At 37.6% G+C, this 25,284-nt stretch overlaps 1 long non-coding RNA gene across 1 annotated transcript; it reads left to right on the top strand.

The window, feature by feature from the left end:
* The first annotated feature begins 20,544 nt into the window (after nucleotides 1-20,544).
* On the top strand, nucleotides 20,545-22,985 carry LOC127506951 (uncharacterized). The gene is made up of 6 exons (XR_007928186.1): nucleotides 20,545-20,761; nucleotides 20,844-20,917; nucleotides 21,008-21,081; nucleotides 21,511-21,564; nucleotides 21,773-21,867; nucleotides 22,611-22,985. It is a non-coding gene; the product is annotated as an uncharacterized LOC127506951 (long non-coding RNA).
* The last annotated feature ends 2,299 nt before the right edge of the window (nucleotides 22,986-25,284 follow it).

Below are 25,284 nucleotides of genomic sequence, written 5' to 3'. Positions count from 1 at the left end.
TTAGGAAAAGTTTGAAATCATCACGCTAAGTGCTAATCAGACGTCGATGAATCAGGGCTTATCGGCAATACAGAGCCAGAAAACAGCATTTTTTAACTGATTAGCTGCCATCTACATAGATCTGCCAGCAGCAACTGCTTTGCATGTAAAGTTTATCGCCCCTCATATTTTTTCTGCACAGTGCGTCCAGCTCCAAAGTTTGACTCGAAGGAGAACAATAGTTCATTATGAAAATCGATTTGTAATACTTCTCACTCTTTGATGGCACCTAATCCTGGGATTTGACAAAAAGACGGTTCAGAGACGAGAGTGAGGCACAGTAGTGTATGTGTTCAAAGCACCTTGTATTTTTAGGCATTTTGTGTGTTTTTTCTTCCTTCTTCAGATTGGCCTGTGTGTTGTTAATCACTTTAGTCCTCTTGGCTAATGAAATGAGGTGGAGGAGGATTACAACAGCCAGTCGCCATCGAGTCTTACAGAAGCTGAGGAAAGCTGAAATCTCAATGCAGCATTGTGAATCAGCTCTCTTGGCACGGACTGAAGGTAGAAGGCTTTAACCAGAGAGCTTGTGCTCATGGAAGACTAGAGACTGGTCACAAACTCAATCCCTTACTTGAGAAACAATTAACTTGTTCTTCATGTGAAGGACTGGTTGCATGCTGAAGCCTGTTCAAGAATGTTAATTTTCAGTCGGCCAAAAGTAGATGCAGGGCAATGATTGAAGTGAGAGATTGTGTACACTTGATTTCCCAGAGTCATAAACATAGCAGAAGGTTCTTAACTATCCATAAAATCTTTAGAGATAATTGAATTAGTTTTATAACTGCCCTCTTTTATTGTAATTTTACATTTTAGTGTATAAGGGAATGTAATAAACTCAATTTATGTAAATGCATACTATTGATTACAGTATAATCATGCGTCATATAATTATTAATAATTTATGTAAATAACATTTTAACAGACATAAATTTATTATAAATGAAGATGACAAAAACTGGTGCTCTTCTTTTGTGGGCATATGGGAAATTGAGTATATTGATATATTGATACAAATTAAGTTAATGTATACACATGCCAACACACATACAATGTCACACAACCTTATAAATCTGGTTTTAAAGAATCCTCCTGGCCTTCTTTTGGGGCGGGGCTTACTATACAGAGCTTCCATGTGATTGGCCGGTTGCAGCGGTGTCGTATATGATGATAAATTTCTCACAGGTGTCACCCTCTCTCCTGCAGGTGAGGATTGATGGGATACCAGAGAGCGATCCATCATCTCAGGCAGGTGGCGCCGTATTGGAATTTGGGAAATCTGTTCCCAATCACACCTACAGGCTGGCGGCCATGTAAGAAACCCCCACCTCCACATCCACTGTACGCTTTCCTCCCCTCATCTGTGTGTCAGAACCGGAAATCAATGCGAGCCACTCAAGGTCAATACGCTGTTCGCCAGCTCCTCCAGGCTTTGATGGATACATCCCACTCAAAGAGAGTCGACACGAGGGGGAATTGACAGTTGCTCCGTCTGAGCTGTTAAAGGTACAGTGAGTCTGAGATGCTTGTCATAGCGCTTGTCTGCTGTCATTTAGACAATGGGCATCTCCTCAAGACAGTCCCAACAAAGCCAATCCTCGCCCAGGTGCACAATGTATTGGAAACCTGATCAAAGTATGGAGCGCAGATCCTTGCCTGATACTCTTATGGATTACCAGAAAGTCACCTTGCGTTGATTGGTTTGAGTGTTGAGTTTGAATTGAGCTTTGATTGTTGCTTGACAGCTTAGATTTTTTTATAGTAGCTTTTATAGTAGATTTTTTTATATCACGCTGTCCTCTGGAACTGGAATCTGTCATTTGTCTTGGACTGAGAAGCATGAAGGTCTTTGGAGAAAGTTTTAATGCTGTAAAAGCTTCAGCTGCTGCTGAAGACCTGGAACTGAAGATGATCAAAAAAATCTGCTTAAAAGGAATCACTGTCCCACTTTATATTACGTGTCTTTAAAGGATTAGTTCACTTCAGAATTAAAATTTCCTGATAATTTACTCACCCCCATGTCATCCAAAATGTTTACGTCTTTCTTTTATTCAGTCAAAAAGAAATTAGGGTTTTTGAAGAAAACATTCCTATATTTTTCTCCATATAGTGGACTTCACTGGGGTTCAAATGTCAGTTTCAGTGCAGCTTCAAAGAGCTCTACACGATCCCAGACGAGGAATAAGGGTCTTATCTAGCGAAAACAATCGGCCATTTTCTAAAAGAAATAAAAATGTATATACTTTTAACCACAAATGCTCATCTTGCACTGCTCTGCGATGCGGCACGCATTACGTAATCACGTTAGAAAGGTCATGTGTGACGTAGGCAGAATAACCGATCCAGTGTTTACAAAGTGAACGTGCAAAGACTAAGTCAAATGCCCTTTACAAAAAAAAAGGTAAAACAACGATGTCGGATGATTTTGAAGTTGGAGGAGAAAATGAGATAGTGTTTTTCGCCCTACCGCGGTACTTCCGCCTACGTCATGGGTGACCTTTCCAACGTGATTACGTAATGCGTGGCGCATCACACAGCAGTGCAAGACTAGCATTTGTGGTTAAAAAGTATACATTTTTATTTATTTTAGAAAATGGCCAATCGTTTCGCTAGATGAGACCCTTATTCCTCGTCTGGGATCGTGTAGAGCTCTTTTAAGCTGCACTGAAACTGACATTTGGACCTTCAACCCGTTGAACCCCAGTGAAGTCCATTATATGGAGAAAAATCCTGGAATGTTTTCCTTAAAAACCTTCATTTCTTTTCCACTGAAGAAAGAAAGACATGAACATCTTGGATGACATGGGGGTGAGTAAATTATCAGGAAATTTTAATTCTGTGAACTAATCCTTTAACTATGTACTAAAATATAAATGAATCATTTGTTACAGTGCACTTGTTGAGTACATACATGTTTTTACATTGTACTTATACCTAAAAATACCTGCATGTAATTACAACTGTAATCACATCTATAATTACACTGTTGACCCATCCCTTACCCCTTAACACACCCTTAAACCTACCCATACCACCAAACCAGTCCCTAACCTTACCCGTATCCCACCTCAATAGCAGCACAATTGTTTTGAGTCTTTGTTACAGTGTAGTTATATATTTAAGTAATGAGTAATATTAATTAACATGTACTTATTACCATATAGGGTTAGGTTTAGGGTTTGGTTTAGTGTTAGTCGCATGTAATTATGCATTATTTACTGTTATTACTACAGTAAGTACGTTACATATGTTACAAGGACACTGTAAAACAACTTTCCAGAACTGCCTCACTCATAGCACTGGTCCAAAGCATTTTAGTTCATTGTTTTAGTTCTTTCAAATAAATCATTTATTGTTCATTTAGTTATTGCAAAAAGTTAATACATCTTTTTTTTTTCTTTTCTGTAATAAAATTCAATTATATGTATTCAGTACATCATGTTATGACATATAAAATAATGCGTTTTTTTTTTTTTTTTTGGTGTATTTAGTCTACATTAATCTGTTCAATTTAATGTTGGCACCATAAATGACATCTTAATTGTTTTGTGCAGATAAATTCTACTTGAATTGCAGCATTTATTGATTTAATCTTTTTTAGATAATTAAAATGTACAATGTTAGCTTCAGTGTATTTAGCTTCTTTCAGGTAAGCAGTTTTTTGTGTAGCTAACTACGTTAGTAGCTTGCAACCTGGGGAGCAGTTTTAACATACTGTAGATTATATTAACTCACCCAAACCTCCACTTAAAGCTTATAAGAAGCACACTAGCTCTTTTTGCAGTACTTATTCACCAAAGAAAAAAAAAAGAAAAAAACGCTTGACTTTGGAGATCTCTAAACCAAGGTCGGCTTAAACAAACAACAACAGCCTTTTCACAAACCATAACACATCCCTCCATCTTAACCCAGACCCCTGATCATGGCCAAATTCTGGAAGGTGACTTTAGAGCAGCACAATACCCTGCTATCTCTTTTCCTTTGCTTTAACACACACACACACACACACACACACACACACAAATTAATCCTTAATCATTTCCATTTCTCAGTGGATTCATGACTACAACTTAAATGCCATTCAAGAGATATTTACAGTTGATTATTAGAGTATATTTTTTCTGTCTTTCAAAGTAAGCAAAGATTAATAGAAAAGTAAATGGACATAGAATCCATCCGCTGAAGGTCAGGGCACTTGAAATACTTCTTGTGTAGAAATGAGGAATCTTTCCTCAAAGAATAGTACAATTACATTACAAAGAATTTCTTGAATTGTGTGTGTGTGTGTGTGTGTGTGTGTGTGTGTGTGTGTGTGTGTGTGTTTGGCGTATTTGGAGGAAACCGGACAATTTTCTGCTCCACTGACTTGTTTAACTCAGGCTAAAATAATGTCCATTTAAATGATGTAATTATACACCCACTTTGCAATTTACCTCTAACCCCACTCTGAAAAAAGACAAAAAAGAGAGAAAATCAGATATTCAGCTGATCACTATACTCAGCTACATTAAATCATACCTATTAATATGATTTCTTTCTTTTTCATTTTGATTATGTTTTGACAAAGATCATACCTCAAAACAGACAATAATTGACCAAGAAATACAAAAAACCAATACAGCTAAAAAAGAAATATAAATCTATCAATAATATAATGATTTTTTAAGCTTATTGATTCATCATCATTTAAGTAATAAATAAATCTATAAAATTATTAATTCAAAAAATAATTTCATTATTTCCCTGAATAATTTCAGTTTTTTTTTTCTGAGAGTTGGAAGTAAATAGCGTATGTGTGATCACATCTGAATTCATTGCTCTATAAAAACAAATATATTACCAGAAGAGATCATTTAAAGACTAATTTACACACAGAGATCCTTAAAACCTTTCTTATCAGGATAGATTGTTGATCATAAAGCTCTGCAGAAGAACATGCCTCACTTGATACCTTGTTTATCCATAAAGCCATAAATCATTGCCCTATATGGGTGATAAATCAAAACCAACATTACTGAATTGTTGCATCCATTAATTGCTTGAAGTCCTTTAATGTAGATTTATCTGTGGAAGTTTGGTTGCGTTAAATTCCGATGAATTTTCATATATTTTACTGAATACAGGGGCTGTAATCCAGAGACTATTCAGATGGGCTGCTGGCATTGTGATAGAAGCCAAAAGAGGAAGAGAGAGCAGGTTCTTTAATAGTCATTTGAATGTAATTAACTGCACATATCAATGGTGAAGCGGTCATATTTGGGTGCACTGGAGTGTTAATTCTGAGTTGGTCACTGCAGAAAGCCACGGTACAGGAAGCAAAGCTTTGATTAGGCTGAGAGGCCCTCACTCGCTGCTCTCAGATCAGCTATTAAGATAAACGGGCCCGACGTAACGCAGCTTAATGCTCGCAGAGAAACTGCGCTCCATACAGCCTTGGATTTGCATTCTTGAAAATTTCATTAAATTACTTACTTTTATAGACTTTTGGTTTTAACATTATTTGATGGAACTGAACTGTGTGATTTGCATATTAGCACTATGCATGAAAAGTCGTGCCATGGAGTATTTGCATTTTCCATAGAAAACACAAATCAAATTTGGCCGTGAGCCAAAGACAGACACAGCAGGAATGGCAGTGGCATGACTTGGAGAAGCTTTTTTATGAATAAAATATTGAAAGAGGTGAAATGGAGTAAAGTGTGAGGTGGAAAGGTAGTGGAAGTCCAGTGGTGCCAACAAAACAGAAGCGTGTATCTTGTACTATCTGAGGGAAGAGTCAGTGGTGGTTGCGACATGTCCAAAAGTGCTGGTCATTTGACAACTCACCTGTCTGTTTGTACCCCTATCTGTACCTGGAAAAAAAGTACCTTTAGAGGTTTACAACAGCTTGTCACTGGGACAGTATCCTTAAAGAAATAACTTATCTGTCCTTAAAATGTGATAATTAGTACTACTGCAAACCTTTTAGGGGTAAATGTTTGCACAAACCGCTTAATGTACAATGTTTGCACATTTTTTTTCCTGACAGTGAGTGTATCTCTACCAACGCCCCTACCTTTAGCACTACCAGTACCATTACCTTTGAAAATTCTTCTACCTCTACCAATATATATGCTTCTAACTCTAACTCTACCAATAACTTTAACTTCACCACTATCACTACATCAGCCAATACCTCTGCTTCTACCTCAACCACAACCTCTAACTCTAATATTAACGCTACCAATACGTCTACTTTACCACTGCCTCTAACTCTAACTTTAACGCTACCAATACGTCTACTTTACCACTGCCTCTAACTCTACCTTTAACGCGACCAATACCTCTAATTTACCACTGCCTCTAACTCTACCTTTAACGCTACCAATACGTCTACTTTACCTTTAACGCTACCAATACGTCTCCTTCACCACTGCCTCTAACTCTACCTTTAACGCTACCAATACGTCTACTTTACCACTGCCTCTAACTCTAACTTTAACGCTACCAATACGTCTACTTTACCACTGCCTCTAACTCTACCTTTAACGCTACCAATACGTCTACTTTACCACTGCCTTTAACTCTACCTTTAACGCTACCAATACGTCTACTTTACCTTTAACGCTACCAATACGTCTACTTTACCACTGCCTCTAACTCTACCTTTAACGCTACCAATACGTCTACTTTACCACTGCCTCTAACTCTAACTTTAACGCTACCAATACGTCTACTTTACCACTGCCTCTAACTCTACCTTTAACGCTACCAATACGTCTCCTTCACCACTGCCTCTAACTCTACCTTTAACGCTACCAATACGTCTACTTTACCACTGCCTTTAACTCTACCTTTAACGCTACCAATACGTCTACTTTACCTTTAACGCTACCAATACGTCTACTTTACCACTGCCTCTAACTCTACCTTTAACGCTACCAATACGTCTACTTTACCACTGCCTCTAACTCTACCTTTAACGCTACCAATACATCTACTTTACCACTGCCTCTAACAATACCTTTATTTTTACCTCTGTCTTATTTCTACCAATGCATTTGATTTTGCTTCTAACTTACCAATACCTTTAACTCTACCACTATCACTACCTCAGCCAAAACTTCCAATACTTTTACCAATACCTCTACTTGTACCACTGCCTCTACCAAAACCTTTACCATTACATTTGCTTTTACTTCTAACTCTACCAATACCTTTAACTTTACCACTATCAACTACTTCAACCAATACCTCTACTTCTACCACCTTTTCTTTCAGTACTTCTACTTGTGCCTCTAAGGCCGTGTGTCCACCAATGCATTTTACCCAGTGGCTAGCATACTTGTCCAATTGTTTTCAGTGGGAGCGCTGCGTATTTTAAACAGCAGGAGCATGACAAGGCACTGAGCGTATTTCACGCTGAAGCACTGAGCGCTCAGCGTTTTTTACCGGTCGACATCAACAAGCAGAGAACGGAACAAAATGGATGAGAAATTAATAGTGCTGGTCTCCGACCATACATAGCAAGTACTTTACATTGTGTCGACATTTAAACCAGTTAAAAGTACGCTTCCGAAATGCTCTCAAGTGCTCACAGCTAGGCATTTTCAGCAGAGCGCCTAGCGTTTTCAACTGAAATTTAAACTCTACCTTTAACTCTACCAATAACGTTACCCTACCAATTTATTTACCACTATCACTTCCACTTCCAATACCTCTACCAAAACATCTGCTTCTACCTCTAACTCTACCAATACCTTTAACTCTACCACTATCACTACCTCAACCAATACCTCTTCTTCTACCTTTAACTTTAGCATTACTTTTACCAGTACCTGTACCAGGGGCGTTTCCTCCGAGGAGGCAAGGGAGGCAGTGCCTCCTCAAAAAAAAAAAAAAATAGGATGAGAAAATAATCCATATTACATATAAAACAACACAAATATTACAAATTATGACATTAAAAAGAGCGCAAGTCACTCGTATTTCTTAAGGAACACTGCCCAATGGTGACACCCGCAGGTAAAGTTACAGCAGGAGTCATGCCTCCCTTTCCACTCATAGAAAACCATAGAAAACCATCAGACCCCTGGCATGCGGTGGGTTTTGTGGGGGGTAATTGAGAATGAATGCGGGAAATTCACGTGAGAGGAGGCAATGTCTCCATCACGCTATGATTGGATGTAATTAGTTATAGTTGGATATGATTGGTTTGCGCGATAAATCCCGCCTCTTGTTTATGTGCACGTTCCGCGCGTCAGTTTGAATGAACAAATGATGGCGTCAATGGGAAGACTAATTGAAAAGTAAGTAAACAGATCACCCAGTTAGATATCACCGCTTTATGTCACGTCAAAATCAAACTTGAAATGGACTGAAAACACGATGACTGCGGGGTTTTTAGTGCAATCAGCTTGGTGAAATTAAAAATACAATTTGTGTCTGTGACAGACGGTGTTTACGGAGCATGACTGATGATCCAAAATAGCCTAAGTTAACTATTAAAAAGAAAAACATCAATACACAAATAAAATATTGTTTAAATTATTATTGCCTTTAGTTATTATTTTGGAATGAATGTAGAAATGCTTAAAACACTAACTTGATGAGATTGACTTGGTTTTGATAAATAGAACATTTATTACAATACATTGTTAATGTAAAATTACAAAACAGAATTGTATTTGGTGTCTTTTTTTCTTTTTTGATGTAATGTAAAGTAATGTTCATTTAACAAGGAAGATGTGTCAACGTTAAGAGTAATGCACATGAATTTACATTGATTCATAAATAAATAAAAAATTTGCCTCCTCATTTCAGAACACCACTGCACGCCACTGACCTGTACTTATACCTCTACCAATACAAGTGCTTCAGCCTCTAACTCAACCAATACCTTTATCTGTATTACTAGCTCTAACTCTACATTTAACCTTACCAGTACCTCTAACTCTACCAATACGCTACTACATTTAACTTCAACCATTTACCTGTCTTGGATACCTCTGTATACATTTACTGCTACATATAATACAAGTCTGTAAAATGTAGTAATCTTGACCAGATAGTCCAGTTGTAAACCTGAAATTTGAAAACCTGGTAATATGAGGCTCAAGAAGATAATTAATGGAAGGGGTACATTCCTTATCAGAAAAAAAAAAATAGTTAAATAATAAGATATGTATGAGTACTTAGGTAATAGTTACCTTAGAGAGGATACATACTGATATATAGTATGTCCTACATATTATTTATGTATTAGTCAACTAAAAATACCATGAATGAACAAGACAGCAGTGAGTTTACAAAAACACACAGCCTGTAAATCATGCGGAGCAGTGTGGATCAAAAGACATCACTTTACACTGAATGTTAAAGCAAACTGAGAGTGAATAAAGGTGCACTGCTGTCCCTGACTCAGTTAAATTAACTCATTGAGAATGAGGAGAGGACAAGAGCGCTATATTCTCATTAGAAATGAGAGAGTCCACAGCAGAGCCATATTTCACTGTCACTTCGCCCTATTCATAGCATGTGCTTCAGACTGCGGATGCATGTTGGAGTCACCGCGAACATATGTGTGTTTTCTTGGAATAAAGGGCAAACCAGAGGGGAAACTTTGCTTAATGTTAACGCCATCAATCTCTCCGTCAGCTGACATCATTAGAGGTGACAAGAGCTTCCAAGATTTCCCCAGATCTATTGAGAATTGTGGGTATTCCAGTGAGTTTTGTGTTTATAGTGTAGGGTATATTTCAAAGAAAGCCCAACTTATGTAACTTACAAGCTCCATCACTTGCAAACGTCCTGCTCATTTTTTTCTCCATTCTTTACAGGGAGTGGAACATTTTAAACAGGTCACAACAATAAAGCTAACATGGAATGTTCTCAGAACATCCCTAACGTTCTGGCAAGTTATGAACAAACCTTTTTTCCAGTTACGTTAACGTTTTGTTCAAAGTTATCTGGTCTTTAATAACATTAGCACAAAGACATAACACATTGTTCATGGAACGTTTTATTTATTTATTTTTTTTCTGAAACATTTTAGTTGGATGTTTGTCTAACATTTTTTAAAAAGTTACTTTTGTTAGCTGTGGCAGTACTTTTGTTAGCTGTGGCAGTAATTTACCCTCATGTTAATATTGTGATTCACTTCTGGATTTATGTTTGGGGTCCTGTAGACCCCATGATGTATTTGTAAAACATAGTAATTTTGAAATGAACCTTATTATCGAACAATGCTTTTGTTTGGAGCCCCTTTCACCCCAGCAAAAACATAAATATTTAAATAAAAATGTTAGCATGTTGCTAAGCTAAAAAAAAAATGAGTGCAGTTAGCTAGCTCAGAACAGCCAAATGTTAATAAATGCCACTTAATTTGATATTTTGCAATGTAAATGTGGCCTAAATGTCCAAATAATTTTTGGGGCCACTGTGTGTCAATCATAGGAATACAAGTAAATGAGAGAATAACCATTGAAAACAGCCCAAAGGAAATTCACTCTGGAAATGTAAGGATGAATCCTAGAGCCGAACACACACAGGAGGCAGGCCACTTTTTTATAATAGCAAGCAACATAATGGATTATATAGGTCAGCCGAATGCTGGTGTATTTTTCATGATCACTTTTAGCTGGGTGGCTTATTCTTTTTTTGTTCAGTCAAATTAATGAAATGTAAAGACAAATAGGACATTCCTTAACGAGCATAACCTTGACATATCTTTTGAAATCCCAAATTGGTGTGAAATAAAAGTAGAGACTGTTTACTGTATTTTTGAGCTGAAGAAACCGCAGATATGTATAGCTGGGTAATCGTCAATAAATACGCTGTATATGATAGTCTCCTGCATTTAACTCAGTATAACTAATCTACATTTTGATTTTACTGTCAAACACAAATCAAAATCCAATATGAGGTGTGAAATGCTCTATATGATACGTCCTGTTCTCATCATTTAAATGGAGATGCAGCAGTGTTTACATAACATTAAATACAACAGACCATATGGAGTCTTTAATTCACCCTGTGCAAGGTTTACAGCGGCAAATAAAAAAGCTAGTCTATGATTTTTACGACAAGATTACCAGTGCTTTTTCACAACACCCTGGTGACTGGAGCCTCTAAATGTGACAATCAAAACAGTGCCGCTTGACTCTGCAATGTAACGGCATTAAAGGAATGTGAAGTGGGCGACAGTGGGAGCGTGATATGCTGTATGTGTCATTAAACAGTTTGACGCTGGCTTAAAACCATCTGTCAATGGGCGTTTTCACCAAATTTCAAGGACAAGATCTACTGTAAATCATAGTGGATGTCTTAATTGTTCTACCGACGGATGTCTAGAATACCAAAAGTGGTTGGAAACGGCTTGAAATGTGAGGGCTGCAAGTGATTTATGGAAAGGTTTTTGTATTCAGAAGTGCTTGCTAATGCTACCGTCGCTATTGCTCATACTTAGTGATTTGAACAAACACCTTTCACTTACCTGTGGGTGGCCAGTAAGAAATGACCCAGAACACCATAAAAACCATCTAGCAAACACTTAAAATCCACATAGAGACAACACACTGTGAAATACATGTAAGTCATCAGATTTTACTGTCATACCCAACATGACAGAGGCTGTGTCAGAAACTAGTGAACTATCTATCTATACAATTTATTTTTTTTTTTTTGCTTTTTACATGAATTGAGTGTATAAACAGTGGCCAAAAAATGCTGTCTCACTGAACACTGGGTCTTCCTGTTGGGGGTCAGGTCTCCCCCGGCTTTGTGCACAGCTTAATTTTAATGCTTTTAGCTCTCAAACGGGCCAGTAAAATATTGATAACTAATATCAGGCAGGTTGTGAGTGTTTCTGGCTGTGGTTCAGCAGAAAGCAATAATGCAGAGCAATGAGGCTGGCTGAACTCCAGAAACTGATCTGACCACATACTGAGAGAGCCACATGTTACATTTCATTGATACAAAAACAACAGGCTTCCAGAAACACACACATACACACACACACACACCCACCCCCACACACACACATATATACTAGTTTTCATGTTATATCAATATCAAACATGATTTTTTGGGATTTGAGATCGGGGAGGCTCTGACTCGATCGGGAGCAGTAAATAATCATAATAACATAATAATAATGGATTTTTTTGGACAAAAAGTCGGTTGCAACAAGCCTGGAATCAGGCTCACACCGAATCACGCAGAGTCATTGCATTGACGATATGGGAATGCCTTCAGCATGTGCCGGTGTCTGAGTCACATGAATTACATGCCAAGCCATTGGCCAGAGATGAAGTCAGCATCATCAGCTTCTTGTTTTCAGTAGCCACTTGTCTTTGTCATTGTGTGCAAAACTGTCTGTCTCTGTTTTTGAGCAGGAGTTTGGTTAAAATGTCATAAAAGAAGTTTAGTAGATGTTTTGCCATGCCCCCGACCTATTCCTGGGAACAACAGACATGAGTTTTGTGTTCTTTGTTTGAGAGGGGAGCAAGCTCAATCCACTCTCGAGGGAGCTGATTGTCCTCACTGGCCCTCTTCGATGACGAAGGAAACCTTGTCTCTGTACCCCGTAGTTTGGGTTCTGCGTCCACTGAGGTGGCACATCGACTAAAGGGCTTTCGCACTGAGTAGTTATAGGAACTCGGTTATAGGAACTAGCCACCAGGGCGGTTCCCTGAGAACTAAATGTTCCCCTAGGGTTATTTTCCTGATTGCATTCATGCTGCCAGTAGGAACTCTGAAGTGGCGTAAGCCGGCCGACAGTGACGTCATTTCAGCACTACATTCAACAATGTCAACAACTGGAGAATGGAGGAAGCCGTGATGAGAGCTGTGTTTTTGTTGTGTGTTATGGGATTTGTGATCATGGAGATGGAATGTAGATGTACAAGTTATACAATGGAAAGAGCAAAAAGGAGGACTAAATCTCTTACGACATCTTGCGGTGCTAGATATCATTGATACTGAGAAAAGAACACAATGCCGCAGACAAAGGTGACAAGTAAATGCCGTTAACATTAGCTTTCTGTATGCTAATGTCTTGTAACACTTTACACTTTAAACACTTTAAACATGGCTTTTTAAAAATGATGGGTTCTGTTTCGTATGGAATGGATTCAACCAATCATCTTATACTTACATCACTGGTAGTTCCTATTGTGCTGGGTTAGACCCTACTCTGAAGTAGGAGCTAATTTAGACTAGTTACTCGTGTGGGTGGCTAACTCAACAATGAACCAGAAAATGAAAGCATCACATAGTAAACTGGATGAATGCTTCCTCATCAGTGTTCAGTGCCAGCCGCCAAAGAGAAACCTCCCCTTCTTTCCCAACCTCAACGTGATCAACGTATTCAGCCCATGTTCACAATCCCACAACTTTGGATTATTCCACTATTGTGAGGTTCAAAGAGCACGGGTATAAGTTGATGCCTCGGGTAAAAGAGACACTTGCGGGCTATCTCTCTCCTGCATCAGTTTCATTATTGAAGAGGCCAGCCTTGCCTTGTAGAATAACATCATCTCTGATTGGAAAGGCCTACGAGGCAGCAGGTCAGCCTGCTCAAAGAACTGGACACTGGAGAGGGCCTTAGCCCCAACACTGTTAAAGAACTCTGCATAGCCACAGATTTGTCTCTTCAGGCCACTTGCCAAGCTAACTGCCCGTGTCATTGGCTGTTCCATGGCTCCTTGGTGGCTATGGAAAGGCACCTGTGGCTTAACCTGTCATGGATTAAAAAGAAAGAAAGCTCTGTACAGTTGTCTATAGATTATAGGCGGTGAAGAAACAATCAGAGGCATCCCAGCAGTTCTTCCCTCACCAGGTCCAGCAGGCTGGGCCTTCCTCCTCCTGTTCTGCGCCCGGCTTCTGTAAGGGAGGAACAGAAGGCCAATGTGGCTGCCAGTACCCCCCTCGTAAAGATTGGGGGTCTGGGTGCTGCACCCACTCCCAGCCTGCAGGGGGCAGACCTGACCTTAGGATAGTCATAGCCACTTCTGTGGCTAAGAAAAAGAAGTCCTGATGCCAGGCGCCCCTTAGGGGGAGAAAGGGAGGTAGTTTGTCATCAAGCCTCCTCTCTCTCCCATTCCCTTCCCTCCTCTAGTGTCTCGGGGAGTGGCGGTCACTGGCAAGGTTTCCACCCTGTCTCCGCTCATACATAATTCCCATTCAATTCAGTTAGCTTCTGCCAACGAGCTGTTTCAGGGCAGGAAGTTGGTTCTTCCCTCCCCTCCAATTGAGAATGTAAAACTGGTTCCTCTTTTAGAGAGTTTGGTATCATGGAGACATTTGCCAAATGTCTCTCCTTGGGTTCTTCAAACTATAGAAAAAGGTTATAGGATTCAGTTCAGATCCTCCGCAATTCAACGTCGTGCTCCCCACTACAATGAAGCCAGAGCAGATTCCATTGCTTACACAGGAGACAAGGGGGCCATAGAGAATGTTCCCCTCCCAATAAGAGATTACTATTCTGCATTCTTGCCCCCTGTTCAGGCTGGTGCAGCAGATACTGCTCTGGACGGATGGCAAACAGCTCTCCCTGAATACGGGAGCAGACATCCTGTCGAGGCAGGGGCTGAGGCCCGGGGATTTGGCAACGCCATCCAGTAGTAGAGTCCATATGGCAGAAGTTCGGCTGAGTGGAAGTGGACTTGTTTGCCTGTCAACCCACTGTCATCTCTGGTTTTCCATGGTACATGGTGATGCCATGGTATAGACATGGCCGAGGCAAGTTCTGGTGAGGGTCCGTCAGGAAGGGGTACGCCTACTATTAGTAGCCCAGTTCTGGTAGGCTCGAGTATGGTTTACAGACTTAGGCCCTGTCCCAAATGGCACACCTCATGTGCACTTTTGGGCTTGTGGACTTACAATGGCTGCTGTGTACGGGTGTCTGTTAAGTCCATGAGACCGTAAGGTGGCCCAATTTTCATTTTAGGTTTCAGAAGGATGCTCACGAGCACCCCCTTTGCGGTCAATATGCGCCCTTGATGTGCACTTTTGCCGAGACCACACTGAAGCAAGCTCCACAGCAGACTTCTTCCCAACAGTCAAAGCGGCATTGCGTCACAAAAGTGAGACCGCGAGAGTTTAGGGTGCTATTTGGGACAGGGACTTAGTGTCTCTACACTAAGTCTCTACACCCGACCGGAGATCCCCTCCACCTTTTGAAAATCAGGAGCAGAAGAGGCTGAAAAACTTTATGTCCAGTCCAGCCCTCAGGATTTATGTCCACCACTCAGGCCAGTGGTGTAAATCCGATTAACTTTTGAACTGCTTTTGGGGGCGCAGCCGAGGTTCTGCTGTTTCCAAGCAGACTATATCCCACTGTGTTTCAGATGTGGTTTCTCTTACCCATGAGGTGTGCGGTGTCGCTTCACCTCTAGGTGTCAGGGCCCATTCTACCCGAAGTGTGGCTGCTTCAAAGGTGCTAATAAGAGGGGCATCTTAGAGAGATGTTTGTGCTGTGGCAGTCTGGTTCTTTCTGCACACATTCATCATATTGGGTGGATGTGGGTTCAACCCCAGAATCCCATGTACTTTCAGGTTGAATCCTTGCTGAATTTACAGTTTTGTGCTTGTGTTTACTTTTCACAACCTGTGATGCAGGCATCCTATCAGTATGGCGGCATGGGTATTCTCGTTCCCATACCGTCAACACAATGACGCGGTGTCGATGTTCCCTCAAAGGGAACATATTAGGGTTATGTATATAACCTGGTTCCCTGAGAAAGGGAACGAGACGCTGCATTGCATTGCCATACTTCAAGTGCACCTGCACGGCTTTTTCAGACAAGTGAATCTGGTGACGCTCTGGCACACATGTAATTTATTGACTCACAATGTTGTGTCACCTGACTTCCTCTCTGGCCAATGGCTTGGCATGTAATACACGTGACTCAGACACAGCCTCAAGCTGAAGGCATTCCCATAGTGTTAACACAATGACACAGTGTCTCGTTCACTTTCTCAGGGAACCAGGTTATATACATAACTCTGAGACATTTTTCTCCTCCTTATTGGATTATCTTCTTTGGTTTGGGTTGTTTAATAAATAAATCTGCAATTATATCCACATCTCCTTGTCCTTTGCCTGCTACCCATGACACAGCAATAGTGACATACAACAATATTAAACTATTGTTTTGGTCACCAAAAATTTAATTCATATTTAATAAATAAAATCACGTTAAAAAGGAACAACTAGCCCCTGTCTCCTATAATTGTGATGTGTTTATATGTATATGTTACTTTTAAAGATGCAATCTCTGTCGTTTTTCATATTACACACATTTTGACTGCTTAGTGCTTGAAATCATTATGACATTATTTTGTTCAGCATTGTTCGACTTCTAATGTCTCAGTGAAGGCCTGAGGGTGTGAGTCCACCTCTATAATCCCAGCAGACAGACAGTCCATCACTGCAAAACCTTCACTAAGCCCCGGGACATATTAAAACAGCTCATTCCTCACTCACAATTAACTTCAACGTTGGCAAACTGCTCTTAGTAGCTGAATTCAGGTGATGGTCATCAAATTGTTTTGCTCTTTCATCAAAATAAAAACATAACTTTGTTACTCTTAATAAACACCACATAAGGATTTCTACTGGAACAAGAATAAGCTACATAGCTCATGTCATGTTATGTTGCTCTTTAATGATATAATGCAGTCTCAGGTTTGTTTAACTTAAGTATCAACTTTGTCTCAAATGTTTCTCCTTATCTTCCTTAGGTGAAATAAAAATAGATGGAAAACACTACGACAATTATTGATGTACCATAGAAGTACAGAGATGTAAAATGAATATGGATAACATAACTTAGATCATATGCTCTTGGGAGGATTGAGATTTTTTAAAATTGTATTTCATTATTATTTTTATTTATTTATTTATTATAATTAAAATGTAAAATTAATAAAAAAAACAGACTTTATTTATATTTCGACTGATCAGAGTTAGTGAAGAGTTTACGATAGGTGAAATATGAGTTAAAATCATTTCATGAATAAATCCACTCATAAAGACACATATCTGTTTCTATTTCATATTTATCAAACATGTTCCTTTGCATCCCACTGAGCTGTTATCTATTTGTGTGCAGCATTTATTAAGAAAAGAAAAAAAAAATCTCTGCTAGCAAAGGAAATATGTCAGCAGTTTTGGACTCCTTCTGTCTCTGTATCAGGTCTCTGCAGAACAAACTCAGAAAGTCAAGCAGATAGACAGAGTTAAGCTTCTCCACGAAGACAAACATATTTAAGTGCTCAAAGATGCTCACATTTAAAGCTGATTATGATTCCTATCTGCAATAAGAGCTTTACAGATCAACTATTAAGACGCAGCCATCACAGACATTGGTAATGTGAAATAAAAGATGAATGATTTTTTTGGTGAAGCACAATGTTGTCCTGCACCTCTTTTGTCATACGATAGAATGGCTTTTTGTTTGTTACAGTGTATACTTCTTGTGTGGAGAAAACATTTCTACCTGATCTAACATTTAAAATGTCATTGGTTGTAGTAATAATGATTTAGTCATATTAAATAATATATCTGACTTAAATAAAACCAGTTAATTTAGATGTTATATGAAAACAATTTTAGGAAGCTTAAATATATTTACAGTGTAGGTTTTTATTATTTCTTTGCAAAATATCTATTGTGTGTGTGTGGTCCTGGTAAACCCTATGTTATGGGGAGAAATGTCCCTACAATGATGTAACATCCAAAATCCTTCACCTTGCGGCGACATTTTTTGGTCCCCATGAGAAAAAGCAGCTTATAAATCAGTGATTTTCAAGTGATTTTTTGAAAATGTAAAAATGCAGAAAGTTTTCTGTGATGGGTAGGGTTAGGGGAGAGAATATACAGTTTGTACAGTATAAAAATCATTATGTCTATGGAATATCCCCATAAAACATGAAAACCCAATGTGTGCGTGCGTGTGTGTGCGTGTGCACTTTTATTAAGAGGATTATTTATCAAGAACGCAATGAAAGGAGTATTAAAATGTTTTGAATTATGAATATGTATCTCTAGGGTTTAGCCATTGTTTCTTTTCTTTCACATTAAGGCTCTCTGTCCTTTGAGGACAAAAACTATAATTACAGAAATCCCACATTAACATTTGCATTTTATCTCTGTATATCTTTGTAGTATAACTCTAATTATTTATTTTTAATTTTAAATAAATAAACAGTTTTCATATGCAAATACTGTGGTGGTGCATTTGAGACTGTCTATAATCGAGTATTTCCTCAACTATAGACAGATTTATGTCCCAGTGATTGATTTTTATTACAACTATTTATTTATTTATTTCCTAGACTTAAAATTCTAAATTCTTAAAATTCAAAAATCCAACACAAAAATATTAACAATCACACTTAAAGATGCCATAGAATGGGAAATTGTATTTATCTTGGCATAGTTGAATAATAAGAGTTCTGTACATGGAAATGACATAATGAGCCTCAAACGCCATTGCTTCCTCCTTCATATGTAAATCTTGTGCGTGCAAAAGACCACCCAACATAACACCGTTACGTAACAGTCGGGATCATTATTATTTACGCCCCCAAAATTTGCATATACCAGCCCATGTTCTAGGCAAGGCAGTATTAATGTCGTGGAGCTGCACAGCCAAATCATCAGACGTTCTGCAGGTATTATGACGCAAACAAGAAAGGACAATAGCGAAAAAGACAGATGGATCGATAATAACTGTTCATGATCCATGATATCGATATATTTAGTGTAATTTGTAAATTGTCTTTCTAAATGTTTCGTTAGCATGTTGCTAATGTACTGTTAAATGTGGTTAAAGTTACCATTGTTTCTTACTGTATTCACGGAGACCAGAGCCGTGTCGTTATTTTCATTTTTAACCTGAAAACGCTTGCAGTCTGTATAATTCATAAACGCATCTTCATTCTTATTGAGTTTCTCCAACAGTGTGTAGCTTTAGCCACGTTAGCTGTGCAGCACACTATCAAACTCATTCAGAATCTAATTTTAGCAAACATACATGCTATACTTACATGATCTGATATGCTGCATCATGAACAGTTTGTAAAGATCCATTTTGAGAGTCATATTTGCTGTGTTAACTTCTGAATTATTTATGCAATGTTTAATGGAGTCGCGAGCTTGGGGGCGGGGAGCATGAGCATTTAAAGGTGTACACACACCAAATCAGCGCATTTTTCCTCCCACCCCAAAATAGGCAGTTTAAACATGGTATAATAAAAAATCTATGGTGTATTTTGAGCTGAAACTTCACAGACACATTCTGGGGACACCTTAGACTTATATTACATCTTGTGAAATGGCCATTCTATGGCACCTTTAACTAATAAAAATGACAAACAGTTAAATAAACATAAACCTTTTCAATATTTATAGTGTTGAAATCATTATATATACATTTTGGCATAAATCAGAACCAGTGCAAAGAACGTAAAATAAAATAGATACATGAATATATGCATATAAAAATTAAATAAAATTCACTACTCTTGTGGTGTCATATTACATATATATTTGCATAAATTTTGCATAAATTTCAACTGTCCCGCTCTTGTGGATCCCTCACAACCAACAATTTAATAAAGTTTTTGTCAAAATTCAGTGTACTTGTTTAGCAAGAAGATAACAGTTTAGGTGAAGACCATGTTTAAGATGAAATACGAGACATGCGATGTGGAGTTAACAAAGAAAAACCAAATGCTAAAAGTGCCCATGGCTGAAAAAATAACATAATTATGGAAAATATTCTACAAAATAATGTCTATTCAAATATTTTGAATGCTAATAGTTTAATGAACATGCCATGCACAATCCTTCATAACAGGATCTCATTTCTTAATCTTATTGTTGTAAAAATATGACAATACTATCCATTAAAGTTAAGCACATTCTGAATAAATGCATCAATAGGTCAGAATCAGCTAATAGTAGCACTAATGAAGCTAATAGAGTGTTAGAGGTCATGGTAGAGGAGAGATCAGCCATCAGCCAATCACGTTCAGCTTCAGCAGCAGGTGAAAGCCGCTAATCTTAGAATTGTGAGGGATTAGGATATAACAATATTGTCTGTCTGATGAGGGATTATAAACGGTAAATCCAGTTCTTCATATGGGATTCCTCATGTGAGATAGCACTGACATTTTTATTGACAAGTAAAGTTTCTTCACCAAACCTCCTTCATTGCTACACATGAACACACACACACACACGATTTCCATGTTCCATGACAATAAAAACGCTTTCTTCAATGTACACAAAAAAATAATTAACAGAAAACGTGAAGCTGAAGATTTTAATATATATTCAAAAACATAGTAAATTATATTGAGGCGAGAATGTTGTAAATATACACTGTAAAAAGTGATTCGTTGGCTCAACATCTATTACTTATCAAGATAAATAGAATAAACTCAAAAATATATATATATATTCATAACATTTCAAGCTCTACTTAACATTTTCTAGTGTATGCAACACAAAAACGTAAATTAAAAGGTGAACATAAGTGTATTCGTAAAGTAAATGAAAAAACTTAAGTAACATCAACTAGCATTAAAACTTGGTTAAAATTAAGTAAACCTAACATAAAATTGTACGTATTTGTGAGCTGCGTGATATGCAAATATTCTATCCAGCCAATGAGCGAAGCTGGAGCCATTTTGAAGCGTGATGTGGTGAAGTCAGCGAGTACTCTGTCAGGTAAGCTGTCTTTAAAGAAAACTAAATAAAATATTAGAGTTTGATTATTTAAACATTCATAAACACTTGTTTATTGTGTTAGTGGGGTGTATTCCTTAACCGGAAGCGCAACACAACATTTTCTGAAGTTCGATGTGGTGAAGACGGAGATAAGAGGTAAGCTAAAGCTTAGCTTTATATTAACAAAGTAAAACATTAGATTTTGACTTTTTTTTAACATTCATTAACACTCATTTATTGTGTTAGTGGGGTGTATTCGTAAACTGGAAGCACAACGCAACGTTTTCTGAAGCGCAATGTGGTGACGATGGTGAAAGGAGGTAAGCTAAAGCTTCGCTTTTTATTAACGAAATAAAATATAAGTGTGTCGTTTAATGTCCACTCGTTTATTGCATTTGTAGTCACTGGGGATTTGTTAAACTTGTATTTTTAATTGATATGAATTATTCAACAATCAGAAACATGTTACTTATGAATACTTTGCAACTATTTCTATATCGAGTTATATAACGTTATATATATATTTATAAATGTGCGTGCTTCATTCGAACGTATTGAGTGCTTATGCAGTGTTTGTATTCACGAAGACTGCTTAAGGTAAAAGTATCGAGTTTGCACTAATGCATATGCATTAATGCATTAAGTTTTCACACAGCTCCAAAAATAATACATAATAAAAATTGAAAAATCTAGCCTAATCATTTTTTATGTTGTTTGATACTGTTTTTTTTCTCTTTCTGTCTTTCCAGTGCAAACATTTGTGGTGCAACAACAGAAGGATATGGTGCATCCTGTTTTTGGAGGTATACAATTTTGCTAATTTCACACTTGACTATGAATTGTTTTTGACAAATTGGCTTTGCCAAAATAAAAGGTGAACCTGGCATATTTTCTGCATTTTGGGTGATTTGTCTGCTTTTAAAGGCATCATATTTCAGTCAGTTAAGATACAGTATAAAAGCTTGTGTAAGGACCATGAAAATCAACTTTTTTGTTTCATGTACTTTTCAGTCCAATGCTGTCTGCGGAAATACACAGAGAAGTTGATTCAGTGTTTAATGGTGTACATCTCTGACAATGCTGATAATCTCATCAGGCATTACCAGGTGAGTGTCTGGAATACATTGAACGCTATACATAAGGCAGTAGTATTTAAACCTGGTCTTGGGGACCCCCTGCTCTGCACATTTTTGCATGTCTCCCTTATTTAACACCCCTGATTCAGATCATCAGATCTGATACGCATTCTTTTACAGAGCACTCGCAGAAAACACCTTACCTTTGCATTGAAAAATAAGGTGGATAGACTAAACACGTAATACGCATGTGTGTGCTATCACTGTTTTCACAGATTTGTGTTTTTGCAGTTTATATGGAGATGACGATTGTATCGTTTTCAAAAACTTTTTGAAACACAAACTTTTAAAAATGGGTTTTCAGGCCACCAAAACACTGTTGTGTAAATGAACGGCCATAACGGCTAAAAAAGTTTTCCATTTTTTGTTGGAAATGGTGTTGTGTAAACAGCCCCTAAGTTAAGTGTGTTGCATCCTGTTCGCCTGTCATTTGGATTATTGTTATTAAAGCTTTGTGTTGGCACCTTCTTCTTCATCTTCATCTGTTTGCCTGCAACCACCCGTGACAGTTGTTTAGAGTAAAATAAAATAAAACCGAAATGAAACGATAAACTAACATTTATTTTATTTATTAAATATAAATGTGATTTCTGGTTATTTCAAAACATTCTATCTCATTTTGTGTTATATAAATACATTTTCCCACTGTAAAACAATCTGAAACTACCACGTAATGTTGTAAGTAAATACATATTTGCTATGCTTTTCTTTAGGATAGCCATGGTGACCTAAAGGAACTGGAACAGCACACACACTGAGGATTATCACAAAGGTGGCTTCATGGACGATCCTTTAGAGACTGTAACTTTCTTTTGGTCAAATTGTCACTTTTTTCAGAAGTACTACAGTCATGATTTTTGGTTTTAGACTATTTAAGTTGCTGTTTCCAGAGTAGTATTGCAATCTCTGTCAGAAAAACTAAAATGCTTTATTTTTGTACTGATTTTACTAATTGTACTAATTGTGTGAAAACCTTTTGTTGAAATGCTGTCCAAAAATGAAGTAAAATGCTGTTTTGTGTTTATTGTATGTTTTGCACTTATTTTAAGACATTGAATGTTCTAGAGCAGTACAGTAAGTTTTAATCAATAGCTCAAGGTTAAAATTAATTAAAATGTTAAGTTTGTTCAACTCAATTGACTGTCTTTTTTTTTTTTAATGTAAATTAGCTTAAATGTTAAGTTAACACAACTTGCTATTACTTGGTAAATTCAACTTGTGTTTTTAAGTAAAGAATGTTGAGTAAACAAATATATTTAAGTGCCTATAACAAAGGATTTCTTGTTAGTTTTACATAAATTTGCTTCAAGTTGGATTTACTTAAAAAGTGTGATGCAAAAATGGTGCATATGTATTTTAAGTAAATCCAACACATAATTTTTTACAGTGTAGAGCATTAAAATGAGAGTAAATGTTTCAATTTTAAATGCTTAAATCAAGAGGGAAAAAAGCATATATATATATATATATATATATTTTTTTTTTTTTAGTATATAACCATATATTGTTACCAATGGTAGGTTATTGCACACTATCAGTCATTATTTTGCTTGGTAATACATGTAAAACTGTGTTAAATCTTGTACCAAGTCACAAGTCAACCCGTTTAATCCAATACCAGTATAATTTTAAAAAATAAAAGTAAACCTCAGAGGTGCTCATGGGTAATTTTGAGCACATACCATAAGCTCCACGCTGAGCCACGCAGTAAAACACAAAGCTAATGTAATTATGGGACTTTTCCAGTGCAGACGGAGGAGAGAGAGTGTGTCAAAGTAATGAATGAAAGCCAACGTTAAATCAGCCGGAGATATTCCACAGTCTGCCAACTCCTCTCCTGCAAGCCAGCGCATGTGTTGACACTTTTTCCTCTGCGCCATTTAGAGCGAGTTGGCATCATTAATTGATGGTATTGCCAGTAAATTGGCAACAATGAAAAGACAAATTATGAGCAGGCAGCGCGGTATAGAAAGAGGATTTACAGTATTTGAATAATTTAGGTGCCCGTGGTTAATTTGACAGGATTGTTATTCTCAGGGAAGGCCCCGCTGCTTGAAGAATGAAGCGTGCGGGGAAAAGGGCCGGGCTGCTCCGGTAATCAGCCGCTCTGCCAATCAATAAAGAAGTGCACGCTGCAAATTAAACAGTAAATTTGGTTAGGGGGTGGTAAATATTTAGAGAGAGAGAGACAGAGAGAGAAAGAAAGAGAGTGTCAACGAATAAATCAAGAATCGTTCCGAAAATTGAATGAAAAAATCAGTGTGTTGTATGTTGAGGGCTTTTCGCTCTGAGTACCTTTCATGGAGGAGCCTAAATAATAATGTCACAACATTATTTAAGAGTGCTGGAACCCCAACCCTAATGTCAAAACAATCGTTCGGTTGTTGACCTTGACAGCATGAAGTGAAATTAGTGCTGGATTGTCACGCTACTATCATGAATGGATTGTGAAAGACATTCTATATGATGGTTTATTCCAATTATGAGTTGTGGCCTATTTATAAAATGAATTTATATGCACATCTAATGATCTTGGCGCACGGCAATGGTAAACAGAGACAGTTACTGCAGCCTAATGAACTATATTGCTTGGCAGTGTTTCCACACCTTTTTGCTGTTATTTGTGGTCTCATCTCACGAGAATTTGTAAGTATTCTACGAGTTGGCGATTTTCTGTGAATTCGTACAATCTATGAAAATGTACAATTTGTAGGTAAAATGAAGTTCTAACCCTCAGAAGAGTGTGAGCAGATTGTACAAAAACGTACCAATAATTTGCCAAATTGTTAAAGACCCCCTGTGGTGAAAATCACATTTTTAATGTTGTTTATATGTTTATGTGGTGTTTTTAATATGCTTTCAGACAAACCATGTGCAAATTCATCAGTCAACACCATTGCTGAGTATTTTCTCCTGAATCAAAGACAGTTTCAAAAACGCGGTTTGAAATCGCTGGTCTTTCTGATGTCACAAACGACCTTGTAACCAATCACGTCAACGTGTGGGCGGGCTTTAGCATATCATTAACTATGACCGCTCTGAAGTAGGAGAGTCTCAAGAGAAGTCATACCAGTATATTTTTCTGTTGATATGAAAAATCATGTACATTTAGCAATATAGCGGGTGTATGATGTATATGATATATATTATACGATGTTATGATCCACTTTCTCCAATGAAGTTCTATGAAGTTCAAAGTGTTTCTAAGGATGCAGATTGTTAGAAGGCAGCTGTCTGACTTGCGAATGGGAACATTAGCCATTACATGGTTTGTGTAACATTAGCAACACATTAATAGATGTTTGATAACGTAGTCAAGCAAAAGGCTAATCATTTTAATTACCATCATGTGTCCGACATTGTAAAGAGTGATACCATTGTGCAGCA

This window comes from Ctenopharyngodon idella, chromosome 24 (assembly GCF_019924925.1).
Source record: "Ctenopharyngodon idella isolate HZGC_01 chromosome 24, HZGC01, whole genome shotgun sequence".
In the NCBI taxonomy this organism is placed as follows: Eukaryota; Metazoa; Chordata; class Actinopteri; order Cypriniformes; family Xenocyprididae; genus Ctenopharyngodon; species Ctenopharyngodon idella.
The sequence above is the reverse complement of the archived record's forward strand: the minus strand, read 5'-3'. Positions and strand labels throughout refer to the sequence as shown.